Raw genomic sequence first — 18,767 nt, 5'->3', positions numbered from 1 at the left:
AATAATTACAGTAATACTAAAGCAAGGGAAAGATCCACTCTCGCCAGCTTCATATAGACCAATATCTTTACTAAACACAGATTATAAGGTAATAGCTAAACTATTAGCAAACAGATTAGCAGAGCAGGTACCGAAAATGGTAAATTTAGACCAAACTGGATTTATCAAAAAAAGACGCACAACAGACAATATTTGTAAATTTATTAACTTAATTCATGCAGTAGAAGGAAATAAAGCACCTACAGTAGCAGTTGCTTTAGACGCAGAGAAGGCCTTTGACAGAGTAGAATGGAATTATTTGTTCAAAGTATTGCAAAAATTCAGTTTACCGGAGAAGTATATTAATTGGATTAAAGCATTATATAAGGGACCGTTAGCGAAAGTGACAGTAAATGGACATGTATCAAAGCAATTTAACTTAAGCAGGTCAACGAGGCAGGGATGCCCACTATCACCTTTATTGTTTGCGTTAGCTATAGAACCACTAGCAGAATTGATAAGAATAGATAATAATATAAAAGGAATAAAAATAAAAGACAAGGAATATAAAATCAGTCTATTTGCAGATGATGTTATAGTGTACTTAAGAGAACCAGAACTATCAATAAAAGAATTATATAAGAAATTGAAGGAATATGGAGAAGTGTCGGGTTACAAGATAAATGTAAATAAAAGTGAAGCAATGCCTATGAATAATGCGGATTTCTCAAAATTTAAGAAGGAATCTCCATTTAGATGGCAAATGCAGGCAATAAGATACCTAGGTGTACAAATAAACAAAAATCTCGGCCAACTATATAAACTCAATTATTATCCACTAATGAAAAAATTACAGGACGATTTAGAGCATTGGAAAGATTTGCCACTAACACTAATAGGAAGGATAAACTGTATTAAAATGAACATTTTTCCAAGGATATTATACTTATTTCAGGCATTGCCAATACAACTGACAGAAAAATTCTTCAAGGAGTTGAAGAAAATAATAAGGAAATTTTTATGGAGAGGGGGGAAACCGAGGATAGCACTAGATAAATTAACAGAATGGTATAAACAAGGAGGCTTACAACTGCCAAACTTTAAAAATTATTATAGAGCCGCACAATTAAGATACCTATCAGATTTTTATCAAACAAGGGAAAAACCAAACTGGACGAGATTAGAATTAGATAAAATAGGGGAAAAGATACCTGAACACATATTATATAAATGGGATGAAAAATTGGTACAACATAGAAGTTCTCCAGTATTACATCATCTCCTCAATATTTGGAAGAAGAGTCATGTAGAAAGAAATAAAACAAATTATCAATTACCAAAACTAATATTGACGCAAAACAAGTTACTCCCTTTTACAATAGATAACCTTTCCTTTAGAGAATGGGAAAAAAAAGGGATTAAAAGAATAGAAAATTCTTTTTCAGGAAATAGATTCTTATCCTTTGAACAAATGAAAGATAAGTACAATATAACTCAAGATACAGTGCTGGCATATTACCAATTGAGATCCTACTTGAAGGATAAATTAGGAAGCAGTTTGAGTTTGCCAGAGGCAAGTAACCTTGAATATGTGATTACAGATACAATGATAATCAAAAGATTTATAACAAATATGTATATTAAACTGCAAGAAAAGGAGAATGAGGAAACAAATGGTAAAACTAAACAAAAATGGGAACAAGATTTAAATTAAAGATAAAAAAGGAAACATGGGAGAAGTTATGCTCTGGAACGATGAGAAATACAATAAATACGAGGTTACATATGATACAATATAACTGGTTACACAGGCTATACATTACACCTCAAAAGTTAAATAAATGGGACCCAACAGTATCTGATAGATGTTTTCGATGTAAAAAAGAAATGGGAACAACAATTCATGCAATCTGGACATGTGAAAAAGTAGAAAAATTTTGGGAAGATCTCAATCAGATATTAAATAAAATAACAGAAAACAATATACCAAAGAATCCAGAGATCTTTCTCCTAAGTAACATAAAAAACAAAGAATTTGGAATTGATTTGGAGGATGCACAAAAAAGATTTGTTAAGATAGCTCTAGCCGTAGCAAAAAAATGTATTATGTCAACCTGGAAATTGGAAGATAATTTGAAAATACAACAATGGTATATAGAAATGAATAAATGTATTCCATTAGAAAAAATAACATATAGTTTAAGAAATAATATTGAAATATTCGAACAAGTATGGGAGCCTTACATTAAATACAATAGCGAAAACCTACCGGGGACAATCATTACCTAAGTTGATGGAAGGAGAAGGAAAGAAAAGAATGGACTCAATAGAATTTCTGGTGTATTTTTTTTGAGTGACAACATTGTCTGACTGGTTTAATGTATCCTAGATTGTATACCTTAAATGGATGGGAGGGGGGGTGGGGGGGGGTGGGTTGGGAGGAGGGAGGGGGGGGGGAGAAAATGTCACTTTATATGTGTGAAAAGGAAAAAGTGTGTATTATGGTTAATGTGATTTATGGTGTGAAAAATAAAAAATTTTTAAAAAAAAGAAAACCACTGTTTGAATTGAACCTCATGGACTTGTTATGTGCACGGTTTCAGAACTCCAAAGGAAATGGGCCAAAGACAATTTTTCTCAAGCAAAATATTTCAGTAACAATTGGATGTCAAGCAGTGGTTCTCAACCTTCCCTTCCCATTCACTTACTAATCACAGAGCACCGATGGCATAGGGATTTCTTAAAGTGGTAAGAAAATCGTTGAGAATCACTGATCTACAGGGAATGCTGCCATCTGAGAGCAGCACCAATCATCAAGGACCCACACCACCCAGCACATGGTCTGTTCTCGGCCCTTCTAGTCCGCACTGAAGCAAGTCCTCTCCTCTAGTCCCACCTACCTGCACCCTGACCATAACCTTCCATTCCCCTCCCACCCATATACCTTTCCAATTTTTCCTTAAATGACAAAATGGACCCTGCCGTCACTACTTCTCCCAGAAGCTCATTCCACATGGCCACCACTCTCTGAATTAAGAAGTTCCCCCTCATGTTACTTCTAAACTTTTGTCCCTTAACTCATGACCTCTTGTTTCAATCTCTCCTACCCTCAAAGGAAAAAGCCTATCCACAAACTTTGTTCTAGTATTTTTCAAGGCTCTGGCATGTCCAAAACATATGAATTAATGAAGCATCTCCTTGCTGCATCTGTCACAATTAGGAGATATATCCGCATAAAAATTAAATAACGACTTTGGACATGTAAGTTCTATGGACTACTTTAAATTGTGAGAGAGAGTGGCGGGCACATAAAGATGAGGTATTAACCAATTTGAAAATTAAGGTGTTGGTGAGGCCAAGTTTGGAATATTGAGCTCAGTTCTGGTCTCCAAATTATAGGAAGGATATAGATAAGGTGGAGAGGGTGCAGAGAAGATTTACAAGGATGTTGCCCGGCTTACAGTACCTAGAGAACCTGGAACTCTATTTATCCCCCCTCATAATCTCAAATTCTTCTATTAAATCCCTTCTCAACCTTCTACACTCCAAGGAATAAAGACCTAATCTGCTCAATCTTTCTTTGTAATCTAGATGCTGAAACCCAGGTAACATTTTCGTAAATCTTCTCTGCCTTCTCTCTACCTTGTTGATATCCTTCCTATAATTCAGTGACCAGAACTGCACACGGTATTCCAAATTTGACCTCACCAATGCCTTCAACAGTCTCAACATCATTTCCAGCAATGAAGAACAAATTAATTACCAGGTTTGGAAGTGAATCTGGAAATAATGATTTTCCTATGAAGTTCTGGTTTAGAAGATGCTAAGAAAGTAATTTGGGCAAATTCAATGTTGGAGACGGTTCACATTAAAGTCACGAGAGTATTTTTTTTCAGGGTGGTGAATAGAATGTCAATTGTGTTCTCTGCTTTATCTGAAAAATTGTGAATCATTTTGTTTTGATAAGGGGGTTGTTATTGGGCCAAATGATGGACATTCTATTAAAAGTTTTGATGTCCCCATTTTTTGGCTCCCAAGAGATCATCCTGCCATTGACGTCTAGGTGACTGTTGGAGGTCAATCCAGAGACAATGGTGGGCCAATATCTGTGGAGCGTCGTGCATTTGAAAGAAAGAGCAATTGTCCTTTTCACTTTGATTTGTCCCTCATAGATCAATCCTGCACTGGTTCGTTCGTCAGGTTTGAATTTTTAAAGGAGTATCCGTGAAATGTGCCCGACAGCAGAAAACAAGACAGGAAAGTCACGAAATTCCTAATTTATAGTGTGGGGAACCAAATAGATTCACTCAGAAGTTCTGAAATGGGGAACTGTCAGCGAACAATAGAATTGCCACAGTATTTGCAATCCAGCCTTTTGTGTCAAACTTGCCCGCAATAGCATGAGGCCCGACGCCTTTCATCTTGCGCCAGTCAATTAACTCTGGAAGCTACAAGTGAGAGGTAACAGTTAAATTAACACGATGAGGAGGGGAAGCGATGGCTATTCTCGTGGATTCACATCGTCTCAAAATGACTTTTTATATATGTTATGTTGAAGAACCTCGTGCAACTCTTCGATCAAAGCCCCACGTTGCTCTGCAGAAGTATGAAAAACAAATCGGGTGGGGGGGGGGCCACAATCACTCATTTTGGGGTCATGCCCCACTCCCATGTTGCCAACCCTGGCATGAGTCATGCCAGTGTGAAAGTGGGGCAGCATTCACAGAGCCATCCCTCCTCCCCCTGTTTGCTGGTGTGCCCTCCCTTCCTTATCCACCTCCTGCCTGTGGGGCTGTGCTCTTGCCCCTCCCACCCCCCTCCCACCATTTTGTTCAGGCAACTGTCTACATTTTTCCATACCTTGATGAAGGGCTCAAGCCCTAAACACTAGATCTGTACCCTTAACTTTGCTGTATAAAGTACACTGGCTGACCTGTTGAGTTTCTCCAATCACTTCAATCACGGTGACTACAGACTTTTATTCCTGTCTACTAAAAGGAAAGAAGAGTTCAAATTCATCCAATTTCCATGAAAATAAATGATCAAATCTCTTGCCTGAAGCATCTGCTTAACAGCGATCTGAGCATATTAACATACAACTAATAGAAACTTGGAATATTTAACCATATCACAGCTTATGTTATGGAAACAGGCCATCTCAGCCCTACAAGTCCATGCCAGTTTACTTAAACAACTCCGCTAGCTCCCCCGCATATTCTCCACCCATAACCCTCTAACCCCCTCTTATCCATATATATATGTCCAGCCTCTTCTTAAATGAAAGAATTGACTCTGCCTCAACTATTTCCTCCAGAAGATTATTCCATTCAGCCACCACTCTCTAAGTGAAGAAGCATCCTTCATGTTTCTCCTAAAATTTTGCCCTCTTACCCTCAACTTGTGTCCTCTTATTTCAACCTTCCCTGCTCTCGGGGGGGGGGGGGGGTAAGAGTTTACTTGTTTCTAGTCTATCTATTCCCTTCATAATTTTAAACACCTCTATCAAGTCTACGTTCCAAGGAATAAAGTCCTAACCTCTTCAATCTTTCTCTGTACTCTAGGTACTGTAAGCCGGGCAACATCCTTGTAAATCTTCTCTGCACCCTTTCCACCTTATATATCCTTCCTATAATTTGGAGACCAGAGCTGAACACAATACTCCAAACTTGGCCTCACCAACGCCTTAATTTTCAAATGAGTTAATACCTCATCTTTATGTGCCCGCCACTCTCTCTCACAATTTAAAGTAGTCCATGGAGCTCACATGTCCAAAGTCATTTTTATGTGGATATATCTCCTTATTCTGACAGATGCAGCAAGGAGATAATTCATTAATTCATATGTTTTGGACATGCCAGAGCCTTGAAAAATACTGGAATGAAATATTTCAAACTTTTTCTGCAAAAAGTTAATTTTAAGTCTAATTCTTTAACTGCCTTGTTTGGTATTGTTGGAGAGAGTGGCCTAACTCTAACAGCATCTGATTTGCACGTATTAGCCTAGGCGGGCGGTGGCTCAGATGGAAGGATATTGCTCCGCCTACTCATGCTCGATGGCTTATGTGACGTCATGTTTAAAGTTAGATAAGATTAGATACTCAATTTCCAATTTGAATTTAAATTTTCAAACACCGTAAACACTTTTATGAATTATTTTCAGAATCTCTGATTTGATATGAATGCAGAAGGGCTGACTAATAAGGTAATTGAATCACTTTGTCAAGGAATTAATTTTTCCTCTCCTTGCCAAACAGCTTCATTTTGGTAGTGGGTTTAGATTTTCTTTTTATAATAAAATATTCCTGTAATGTGAGGTACTTTGGCAATGATCTCAGTGTAATGTACTGTTTTTAAACTTTTAATATGAATTCTATATACAATGTGGAACTTCAATTTCAATAAAAATATTGAAAAGTAAAAATACAACCAATTGTGTTTGGTTTAATTTCCTGGTTTAATTGTCCAATGAAGCGGGAGAAAATCCATTGATATTACTAATTCTCTTGTTTTTGGGCTGCGAAAGTCTGAGACAGAATAAGGCTTATGAACTCAGGCAGTGTGAACAATAACATCCAAATATTTAATACTTGGTTTCAGATTTCTCTTTCTGGTATTATACCCTTATTGAGTTATCCATCTGTTAAAGCATCTGGCAAGAGACTCATTTTCGAACTAATTGAAATTGAGGACAACATTCCAAGATCAAAAATTGATTTTTTTTTTGTCATATTTGATGATTAGGGCAAAAAACAAGGTTAAATAGACAAAAAAGTTACATCAAAAGCAGGTCAAGATGATCTAGAAAATGAGCTGCCCTCAGTAATAATGACTCTTTCAGTACTTCGTTGAAGTTTAATGGTTAAGAAAATGTAATCCATTGTTAAAAAAATAAAAAGAGCATAAATAAAACAGAACATATTGGACATATAATGTTTGTACCAGTATGTTATAATTAATTATAAATAAGCTTTTTTTTAAAATGAGCACGTTTGAAATGTTCAGTAGATCTGTGGGGACAAAAACAGAGTTAACGTTTAAAGTCGAACAAAGTTAAAAATAGAACAGAGTTATGTCACGGGCGAAGAGAAGGCGAGAGGTTCGTGGAATGTGGTGTTCGGTGGTGCCGATGGAACAAGAAACCAAGGCCAGTCTAAAGATGTAAGCATGACTTGAAGGAGAAACCCTCCACAGATGCTGCCTGACCTGCTCGGAACAGTGTCCGCATCTGGCATTGATAGAGAGTGGGGATGCTGGCACACGAGAATTGCTCCAAATAATTACACCGTTCGAAGAAACCAACTCCACCCAATCCCCGCTTTCCTCACAGATGGTCGATTCCAGCAAAAATGCAGACGCTGGAAATTAACTTCAGAAAACACTCAAAATACTTAGCAGGTCAGGTAGAGTCTGGGGAGAGAGGTACAGAGTTAAAGTTTAAGAGGTGCACTGACAGGATGCTGCCCGACCTGTATGCAGTTACAGCATTTTAACATAGAACACCTCGATGAAGGGCTCAAGCCCAAAAAGTCAATTATGTATTTTAATCTTTGCTGTAGAAAGGACCCTGTTTTTCCAGCATCGTGTGTTTTTACTTCAACCGCGGGTGTCTACAGATTTACATGTTTTCCTTCTGTACATTTTTAGACAGATATAACAGGTCCTTTCAGCCTGCGAGCCCATGCCACCCCCCCAATTAACCTACAACCCCCGGTATGCTTTGAAGGGTAGGAGGAAACTGGAGCCCCCTCCCGGGGAAATCCATGCAGACATGGGGAGAACATACAAACTCCTTACAGACAGAGCTGGATTCGAACCCAGGTCCCTGGCGTTGTAACAAAAGATCATTAGTAATAGTACAGAATACATCTATAAAGACAATTTTATATAAATATATATGTATAAAACAATAAAAAAAGAAAGATTAAAAAAAAATTAAATCCCCACCCCATCAGCCAGCTCTCTTAAGGAGAGCCAAAAATATATAAACAGAAACTAAGAATATATAATAAATCAAAATACATCTAAATGCATATATTCCAAATATGGTAACCACTTATTAACAAGAATAATTCTCATGCAGATTGTATGTAATTTTTTTCCCATAACAATACAAGCTTTCAGTTCATTATTGCCATCGCATTATATTATCTTTCCAGGTACTTGCTACGTATTTTAGAGCTACAGACGATGCTAAACGTACAAATGCAATTTGAAATTTATCCAACCCTAATCCCTTTAAAGGAATCATTTAACCCATTAAAAAAACGGATCTAATGGTAACTTAATATTATATAGTTTTTCCAAAGTTAACCTAATTTCTTCCCAAAATGGTTGTACAAAGACACAAGTACAAACAGCATGTAAAAAAGTACCAGTACATACACCACATCTAAAACAAGAGTCCGAATTACTAACACCATATTTTTTCAATTTCTCTGGGGTTAAATACAACTGATGTAGAAAGTTATAATTAACCATTCCATACTGCACATTCATCAATCTAGTAACACTATCTTGGCACATATCTACCCAATATTCTTCAGGAAAAACAAAAGCTAAATCATTTTCCCATTTAAGCTTAGACTTGTCCCATTCTGGTTTATCCATATTGTCTTGTAACACTTGGTACATAACAGAACTATAACTCCTTTTTGGTATAGAAGATATCAAAGACTCAAATTCCATCAAGAGAGGTAAAATCATCTCTACCATACATATCTTTCACCAAAGCTCAAAGTTAATAATAAACAAACAAAGAATTTTCAGCAATATCAAAACGCTCTTTCAATTGATTAAAAGAAAGAAATTGTCCTTGTACAAAACAATCCTGTAACATCTTTATACCCTTAGAATCCCAAATCTTTAAATGATTAGTAAACATTGAAAAGGGAATAAGCTGATTGTTATATAGTGGAGTTAAAATTGACAATTTACCTTTTGATCCTAAAATCTTATTTTTTTAGTTCATACCTTTAATAGATGTTTTAATATCGGCATATTATATTCCCTCAACAAATTTACATTCCATTGAAATATAAATTGATACACCTCAACTTCAGAAATACAAGCCATCTCAACTTTAGCCCAACTCAGAGGTTGGTCCAAATCCATCAGTTTACTAATAAATTTCAACTGGGCTGCTTCATAATAATTTTGAAAATGGGGTAATTGAAGCCCACCTAACGCGTGCTTCCAAGTAAGTTTATATAGTGCTACCCGCGGTAATTTACCTTTCCATAAAAATTCTCTCATGGCTTTATTTAAATCCTGAAAAAATCCCTTTGAGAGAGAATATGGTATTGATTGAAATAAATATTGAATATGAGGAAAAATATTCATCTTAATACAATTACTTGACCAATTAAAGTTAACAGAAGATCTTTCCACTTAACCAAATCTGCTTTAATCTTTTTTTAATAAAGGAACATAATTTGACTTATATAAAGATAGATACTCAGTATTTACAATTATTCCTAAATATTTAATTTTATCAGACCATTTCAATTTTATAATGTTTTAATAGTCTCCTTCTCTGACTGGCAAAATTTCACTCTTGTTCCAGTTAACTTTATATCCTGATAATGTTTCATATTGTAATAAACATTCCCGCAAATGTGGCAATGGGTTTGTTAAATATATCAAAACATCATCTGCAAATAAATTAGTCTTGTACTCTTTATCCATAACTCTCATCCTTCTTATCTGTTCATTCTGTCTTATTGTTTGAGCTAATGGTTCAATAGCCAATGCAAACAGGGCTGGTGACAATGGACAACCTTGTTGAATTGAATGCATCAATTTAAATGAGGATGAGACTTGACCATTTGTCACCACCCTAGCAATCGGGTTCATATATAAAGCTTTAACCCAACAAATAAAAAAGGGCCAAATTTAAACTTCTCCAATACCTTAAATAAAAAATCCCATTCGACCCTATCAAAGGCTTTTTCTGCGTCAAACGCAACCACCATTGGATGGTTGGGCTGCTGTCAATATGCATTGACTAAACTAATCAATCAAAGAATATTATCTGACGCATTTCTATTTTTAATAAAACCTGTTTGATCAACATGTATCAATTTAGGTCAATACTTGGCAAGTCGATTTGCTAACACTTTTGCTATAATTTTGTTATCTACATTCAGTACATCGTGTTATATGGCGAGCTCTCCGCTGGCCACCGAGACAGAGGTGCACCAAAGAAGAGGTACAAGGACTGCCTAAAGAAAGCTCTCAGTGCCTGCCACATTGACCACAGCCAGTGGGCTGATATCGCCTCAAACCGTGCATCTTGGTGCCTTCACAGTTCGGCGGGCAGCAACCTCCTTTGAAGAAGACCGCAGAGCCCACCTCACTGACAAAAGACAAAGGAAGAAAAACCCAACACCCAACCCCAACCCACCAATTTTCCCTTGCAACCGCTGCAACCGTGTCTGCCTGTCCTGCATCGGACTTGTCAGCCACAAACGAGCCTGCAGCTGACGTGGACTTTTACCCCCTCCATAAATCTTCTTCCGCGAAGCCAAGCCAAAGAAAGAAGAAGACATTCAGTAGAGAAATAGGTCTCTATGAAGACACTTGCAACGGGTCTCTATCTTTTTTCAGAATTACAGTAATTAAAGCACTAGAGCAAGATTTTGGTAACTTATGCTGTTCAGTCACTTGTAAATCTTCATAAAAGGTTTTATAAAATTTCACTGAAAATCCATCGTCGCCTGGTGATTTCCCATTTGGCATCTCCAACATAGCCGCCTTAATCTCAAATTCTGTAAACGGATCTTCCAGATCCATAACATCTTCCTCTTCTAATGCTGTTAACGTTAACAGATAAATAAGAATCCATAGAACCACTAACCTGTTTCCCCTCAGAAGTATATAATTTTGTATAAAATGAATAAAAGTGATCATTAATTTCAATGAGGTTTATAGGTAACTGTTGAATTCTTTTTTACAGCATTAATAGTCCATGAAACCTGTTCCATCTTTAATTGCCTTGCAAGTACCTTATGTGCCCTCTCATCCAACTCATAATAATGCTGCTTAGATCGATTAATGAAACATTCAAATTGATAAGTCTGCAACGTATTATCACGCAATTTCAAATTAGCCAAAGCCACTTTTTTAAAATCTTGTCACTTCCTTCTGAATTTCCTTCTCCAATTCATCAATTTGCTTTTCTAATTCTAAACTTTCTGCCATATACTGCTTCTTAACTTTAGCTAATAATCTGTCCTCTTAAATAAGCTTTTAATGCATCCCATAACACAAAACGACTTTCTACTGAATTAACATCCTCAGTCAAGAACAAAGTAATCTGTTCTTTAACAAAGGTAACAAACTCTGACTTTTTCAACAACATTGTGTTAATTCTCCATCTATAAGATGAACGTACCACTTCTGAACTTACGCAAGAAAAAAAATAATGAAGAATGATCTGATATAACCCTGCTTTTATATACCGCCTATAATACCCTTCCTTGTAAATGTGCCGATACTAAAATAAAATCTATTCTAGAAAATGAATCATGTCAAGACGAATTAAAAGGTAGGATTGACCCTTCTCCAAATATCCACCAAATTTAAATCCTTCATCAAGGGCCCCAATTTGTGTCACCATCTTTGATTTCTTTATACTTTTTGGGGATCTATCCAGCAAAGACACAATTAAAATTTCCCCAACTAAAATATTTTCATTAGCTTGATTTAACAACAAAAAAGCATCCAAAATAAAACACTCATCGTCCACCTTAGGTGCATAAACATTAAGCAAAGTCCAAGATTCAGCAAAAATTTTACAATTCACCCCTAAAACCCTTCCAGCATTTCCTTACATAGTTTGCAATTCAAAAGGCAAATTCTTATGAATTAAAATCACTACACCTCTTGCCTTAGAATTAAATTAAGAAAATAAAACACACATCCAACCCAATCGCTCTTCAATTTCACATGTTGTTTTTCAGTCAAATGTGTTTCTTGTAAAAAGGCAATGTCAATTTTCATTTTCTGGATATAAGCCAAAACTTGCTTTCGCTTAATCGGGTTATTTAACCCTTGAACATTAAAAGTTGCAGATTTCAAATTAGACATCCTTATAAACTAACAATATAATCACTTACCACCAAATATTGCTCCCCTTATAGTAACTTAAGACAACTATCCCTCCCCTAAATATTTTTAGAAAAAGAAATGTAAATTTTTTTTTATATCCCCCAAAAAAACTACACAAAGGTAGTAACACCCTAAAAAAACTGGGTGTGGTAAACCCCACTAGTGGTAGATGACTATCAAAGGTTTCAGTGCCATCCACCCCCTCCCCCCATCCAGAAATACATCATTCACATCAGTACCATCCAGTGCTGTAAATGTATTCAACCCAATGACTCCATTCCCAATGATTGTTCCGGATCTTCAATGCCAATAAGACTTTGTGTTAAAACTTCTTTCTTTCCATTGTTCCCATTCTTCCCATTCCCATTTGCCTTGTTTTTGGGTGACGGTGGTGAAACTCTTCCATGTCCTCGCAAATCTGGTAATGAATTAGCAAAAATTAATGCACCATGGTCATTCTCAAAAAATTGAGATTGGAAATTACCATAAAAGACTTTACACAGCAGGGTATCAAAAAGCAAATTTGTAACCCTTCCGCCACAGTACCTCTTTAGCCGAATTAAATTCCCGTCGTTGCCTAATAATCTCCTGACTCAGATCTGCATTAAAAAATACTCAGTTATTTTGGAGATTGACTTTGTCGTGCCTTCTGTACCGCCAACCGTAATATCATTTCTCTGTCCCGGTAGTTCAGACAGCGAACTAAGACCGCCCGTGGCAGTTGCCTCGGTAATGGTTTCTTTCGTAAATCTCTATGTGCCCTCTCCAATACTAAGCCTTCCGAAAAAAAAAAACTCTTTGCCCAACACCTCAGGAATACAATTCTTGAAAAATTTTATTGGATCAGACCCTTCAATGTCTTCTGGGAGACCCACAATCTTCACATTATTTCTCCGACTTTGATTTTCCAATGAATCCATTTTTTTTTTACTAAGTCTTTCTTCTGGATTCCTCAATCCACAAACAAATCTTCCACTTTCTCAATTTTTTCCTTATTACGTTCAACTTGATTTTTACATTCAAAAAAGGCTGTTTCAATTTAAAAAACAATTTTCTTGCACTGAATCCACTGATTTAATACATTTACTGACATCACTCTTAACTGTAGATATATCTTCAGACATATTAGATATTTTAGTTGTCACATCCAGAAATCCTTGAGTCATTTGTTTAAACATATTATCCATTTGGTAAGCAATCCCTTCCAGGACTGTGCAAACAGACTCCATTCCAGATTCCAATTCCACATTTTGAGGCCTACCTTCTCTAAACTCCATCTCCAATTGTTCCTGTGAACTGCTCGTTAAGGGTAAGTCTTCCTCTTCTTCCAGCATTGTCGGTCCCCTCCCGGTGCGGCTGCGGGTTTGTACACCCGGCGGTGGCGTCCTGAGCACGTCAGGATGCCGTCGCTCAGCCCCCCCCCCACCCCCGCAAAGGTCCACACGCGATCCAGTAACTCATGGACCCTTGAAGCACCGCACATGTCCGGTAAGGCCAGGGACTGCGCAGAGGCGGCTTCCAACGCCATTCTGCGTGTCCCCGGCCCACCTGACGGCAGCCCGGGCTCAAGGGCTCTTCTCTCAGCCAGGACACCCGTGCGCCCGACATTGTGGATGTGCGGTTCGACCTCGGCCGAGCTCGTTATCATGCCGGCACCATCTTGTGGAGCCAAGATTGGCGCCAGTGTAGCCTGGCAGGAGTTCTCTGTGCCTTGGAGGTTCCAAACAACGAGTCCGTGGCTTCAGTTGAACAGGTAGGCCTCAATTCTTCAGCACTTTTAAAAGTGTAGTTGAGTTTTCGGTTTTTTTTACATTAGGCAGCCTTTACGAACCACTAATGTTCCCAAAAGTAAAAATACAACTTTTAATCACATATAAACTTTAAAGACGGGTGCTTAAAAAACTGGCTGAGGAAAGGTGGGATCGCACGTCTGCTCTCTACGCCATCTTGCCACGCCCCTGGCAAATGCTAGCATGTGAACTATGGGCCCAATGGCCCTTTTTCAATGCTGCCGTTCGCTCTGGAGCCTCCCCATGGAATTCCCCATGTCTACTGTCAGCCTGAGTGCTGATAGTTGCCCCCTGTGCAGCATCACTGCCCCTCGTACCTCCTGCTGGTGAACACAGCGTGTTGCCTCAGCTGGGAATCAGCTTGAAAGGAGGTGACTTTGCTTGCTTTACAGGGGGCATTATGATTCAGATTTGACAGCTTAATTTCGACAATTAGATTTATTGCCACTATTTGTCAGGAAGATGGATAGCCAGAGAGCAGGAAACCAGTCGGTTTATTCAAGATATGACAACAATAAGGCTGCTTTTTAACAACTTGGAATTGTGTGCCTGCACAGCAGTGATCGTCAAATTCAACGCCAAGTTCAACCAGGGATTTGGCAGAAAGACTTGCATTTCTGGAGCACCTTTCACCTCCCTTTTAGGAGATCCCAAAAATCACTGATGTAAGATAGGAAAATACTCAGCCAATGTAGGCTCCCACACAGTATGAGGCCATTTCAGCCCAGGCACCCAATTGACCTACAACCCCTGAGGGTGGGAGGAAACAAGAGCACCCGGAGGAAACTCACACAGACACAAGGAGAACGTTCAAGCTCCTTACAGACAGTGCAGGAAGGGAACCCGGGATACTGGCGCTTTAACAGCGTGGTGCTATTGGAACACAGGGGTAATGTGATTATTTAAAATTGGAAATCTTAGGAATCTGGTATCTTCCAAAGACCCACAGGAAGCCGATTCATCACGACTCTGAGTTATGTGGGAGATACAACACAAGCAGGCAATCAGACACCACCAGCTTGTGCTGTCATTCAGCTCATGACCACCTGATATCATCGATGTCTGGTTATGGACCTCACACCATGTGAACAAATGTCTCTGCATCCACCCGATCATATTCTATTTCCTATTTCTTCTCAACATGGGAGACTGTTCAGTCCATTGGATCAATGGCAGTACTCAGTCCAGTCCTGTCAGGCCATTTAGTTACCTGTCCCATCTCACAGGTCCATCAACTGAATCTGATCTTCCACCGAAACATGATCGATTACACCAGCAAACCGTTCTTGGGAGTCACCATCTCGGAGGATCTTCCCTGGACCCAACACACTTCTCCTATGGTATACAAAGAATTTCATGTATGTTACATTCTAAATGTCGAATTATGTGACAATAATGGAACCTTCACCTTTACCAAAGGCATCGTGAAGAAAGCACGTCAGCGTCTCTACTTCCTCAGGAGTTTCCGGAGGTTTGGGGTGACATCAGAAACCCTGGCAAAATGCTACGAGTGGTGGAAAGTGTGCTGACCGGCTGTGCCACAATCTGGTGCAGGGACACCAATACCCCTGGCCGTAAACCCTTCCAAAAGGTAATGGCCCCAGCCCAGGACATCACAGGCAAAACCCTCCCCACTATTGAGTACATCTACAGGGAACGCTGGCATCAGAGAGCAGCAGCAGAACATCAAAGACCCTCACCACCCAGCACACTCTGCTGCCATCAGGAAAGAGGTGTCTGTGCCACAAGACTCGCTCGCCCCCACCGGGTTCAGGAAGCAGCCGCTCCCCCTTCACCATCAGACTCCTCAACGACAAACTCAATCAGGGGCTAATTGAAAGACTCTGATTTGTGTATTTTATTGATTTTCTTTTTGAGCTCTCTGCATTGCACAGTCAGTTTGTTTACTTTCATTTTCTGTTTACAGCTCTTTATTTGTTTACATGTTCATGCTGTGTCCAATTAATTTTTTTGCATGACCAATTAGTGGTGATTCTGCCGCGCCCACAGGAGAAAGGAATCTCAGGGATGTATGTGATGTTCCCTGACCATAAATCTGAAAATGGGAGTCTGTGGGAGGAAACTGAAGCACCCGGGGAAAACCCACGTGTTCACAGGGAGAGCGTGCAAACTCCACACGGACAGCCGCAAACTCCAGGTCACTGGAGCTATGGGTCAGCCGCACAATTTGCTGCACAGTTGCGTTTATGCCACTAAAACAATGTCACATGACAAAAGTGCATTGACTGGAAGTCATTTTTGTAGTTGCGAAAGGCGCTGTATTAATGTGTTTGCCTGGTCCTGGAAGTTTCTTCTCAAAGACTTGGAAGGCAACACCGCTCAAGCCAGAGCCCCTTGAAGTCTACATTCACACATTTAGCACAGATCCAAGGTTTCTCTGTCAACGTGCGCAGAGGTTGATCAAGTGTCAGTTATAGCCAATAACATTCGGTGTCAGATCCAATCTCAGCAATGTGACTCCCGACGGTTGCCTGAGCATTGTAGGGGAAACAGCCCATCCCATCTGAGATGCGACACTCCACAACCTGGCCAGTTCTCCCCAGCAAATATCCTTCCCGGCTCATTCTTCGTACCTTTTATTATTCCTCTTTTCAAGCACAGTAAACACAACTTGGGATGGATCGAACCGACAATGTGCGGCAGCAGATGCCAAAGGTGCACTGCCCCTCGGTGACTCTGAAGGGACTCTCTTTTGCTTCTCTTTCTCCCTTACCATAAAAGGCATCAGGCGACACTAATGGAGGCTCTTTCCCTGCCTTAACAGCGTTCCGTACTATTGTGTGACATTAAAGGAATCTTGAATATGCAACTTCATGGCAACATCAGCATCTGGCAAGTTCCATAACATCTGACCTCATAAGGCATTTTTGAAAATGTCACCTTTCTTTTTGCCCTCATGATGTCCACAGAAGCCATCTTCCCTCATCTGTCACCTCCGCAAATCACAAACGGCCTCCTGCTGTGTAAACCTGAGTCGTTCAGATCTCGGCTAGCTTTATTCACAACCTATTCTATCACGTAATAAGCTAACAATGCACTGGTTTTAAAATTCTCTTTCTTAATTTAAACATGGTCCAACTGGTGTAGAGACAGTGTGACAATAGTTATCAACTCCCGACACAGACTGGTCCAATACAAATTTCTGCACCAGCTCTATACCTCACACCACAAAACGCTGGAGATGTGCTTCAGGTGTGGAGTGGAACAGGGAACATTTATTCACGGAACCTGGTCCTGCGCAAACGTAGGATTTGGCCGACATACTAACCAGAATAATGAAGGTGACCTTCTCGCTGGACCCAATGTTGTATCTACTGGGAGATTCAAGGGCACAGCTGCATTCCCATGGAAAAAAACTTTGTTAAAATATGGTAGCCATATCTGATGGACACGGGAACACGGGTGTAGCCAAACCCTGACAAGAAGACTTATAGAGAATCACTGATAGATGGCTCAAGAAAAGTAACTCTTCAAGGGGGTGGCTCCACAGCTTCTATGGATACGTACTGGAAGCGTTGAGGCCACACCCATCTTCTCTTTCCTTACCTTTCTCTTCCTCTTCTTTCTCTCGTTATCTCTACTTTTCCTTCTCTCTCCGGGAGGGGGGGGGGGAGTGGGGAGAAATATCATATGTACGAAGATTGCTGGAAGATATTTATATGCTCTGTAACAGTCAAAGATGTGTTCTCCTGGTTTAATTAATAATGGAAAGTAAAAAAATTTAAACATACAGCACGGTAACAGACCCTTTCAGCCCAGGAACCCGTGCTACCCAATTGACCTACAACCCCCGGTGTAGGGGCTATGATGATAGAATTACTGCTTGTTTCAAATTTTTACTGTATCCTGTGAAGGTCATAGACTATGGTACTGTTTTGAGAATCGGAGGTCAGTTTTACCCTGTGGTTCAAGCAAGAAGTCTTGTTTGATGGTCGGTAAGAAACTGCTTCGATAATGTTTTGTTGACCTCAAGCTAGTAAGTAATTTCAATGAATTGCAATTATTAACAGATCAAATGTGTTTACATTTTTCTAGAACTGGAAGAAATTGAATTCTATCGAGTATGAAATTCAACACAGTTTGAAATTGTATCTACATTAACAAACAACATAAAACTAAACTTATTGGTGGGTAATGTTTATGGAATTGAGAACCAACTGAGCGTCAATGAACTAAGATAAGCATTCAGACATTTGAAGAGAACAGGGCAAGAACCGAGGACTTTATTGTTGTCAGAATTGATCTCTACATTTGTCCAATGAAACAAGAAGCTGATTGTGGATTATTGAGAAAATGAAAAGTGAATGTAAAAATTCCGTGAAATTCGAAGGAAAAATTCTCCAAGCATTGGTTTGCCCAGAGTCCCCCTTAAACATTTCACCTTGAACAGATGGGACCGGAACCTAATCCAGATGGGGTGGAATTAATACAAAATTAGCTCACAGCCAAATTAGTGATGTGTTTATCCAAGGCTGGAGAGCATCCTGTCATTAGAAAGAACACCTCCCATGCTCTTGATCAAGGATCGCTCCTGAACTCTAAAGCCACAGTAACTCATTCCCAAAGTTCAATCTTAGAAATCCTGAGTTTCAAATTGACGTCCAAAAGTAATCATGGAGGAGGAGACTGAGTGATCAGACTGCTAAAAACTCACAAATTCTTGACGAGTTGCTTCCATAGAATTGTCTTTTCATACGAATGATTGTCACCACTCCCCTTTTCCTTGCATAGGGGGAGCGAAATGTGTGATTCCCATGATGCTTCCAAAGCCCAGGTAAGGGTCAAATGAAATGGCCATCAGAATATAGTTCAGGACCTACAAATTTAGTAGCATTAAAAATACAGTAATTCTGTCATTTATTTACATCAA

Source organism: Narcine bancroftii, chromosome 13, assembly GCF_036971445.1.
Source record: "Narcine bancroftii isolate sNarBan1 chromosome 13, sNarBan1.hap1, whole genome shotgun sequence".
Taxonomy (NCBI): Eukaryota; Metazoa; Chordata; class Chondrichthyes; order Torpediniformes; family Narcinidae; genus Narcine; species Narcine bancroftii.
The sequence above is the reverse complement of the archived record's forward strand: the minus strand, read 5'-3'. Positions refer to the sequence as shown.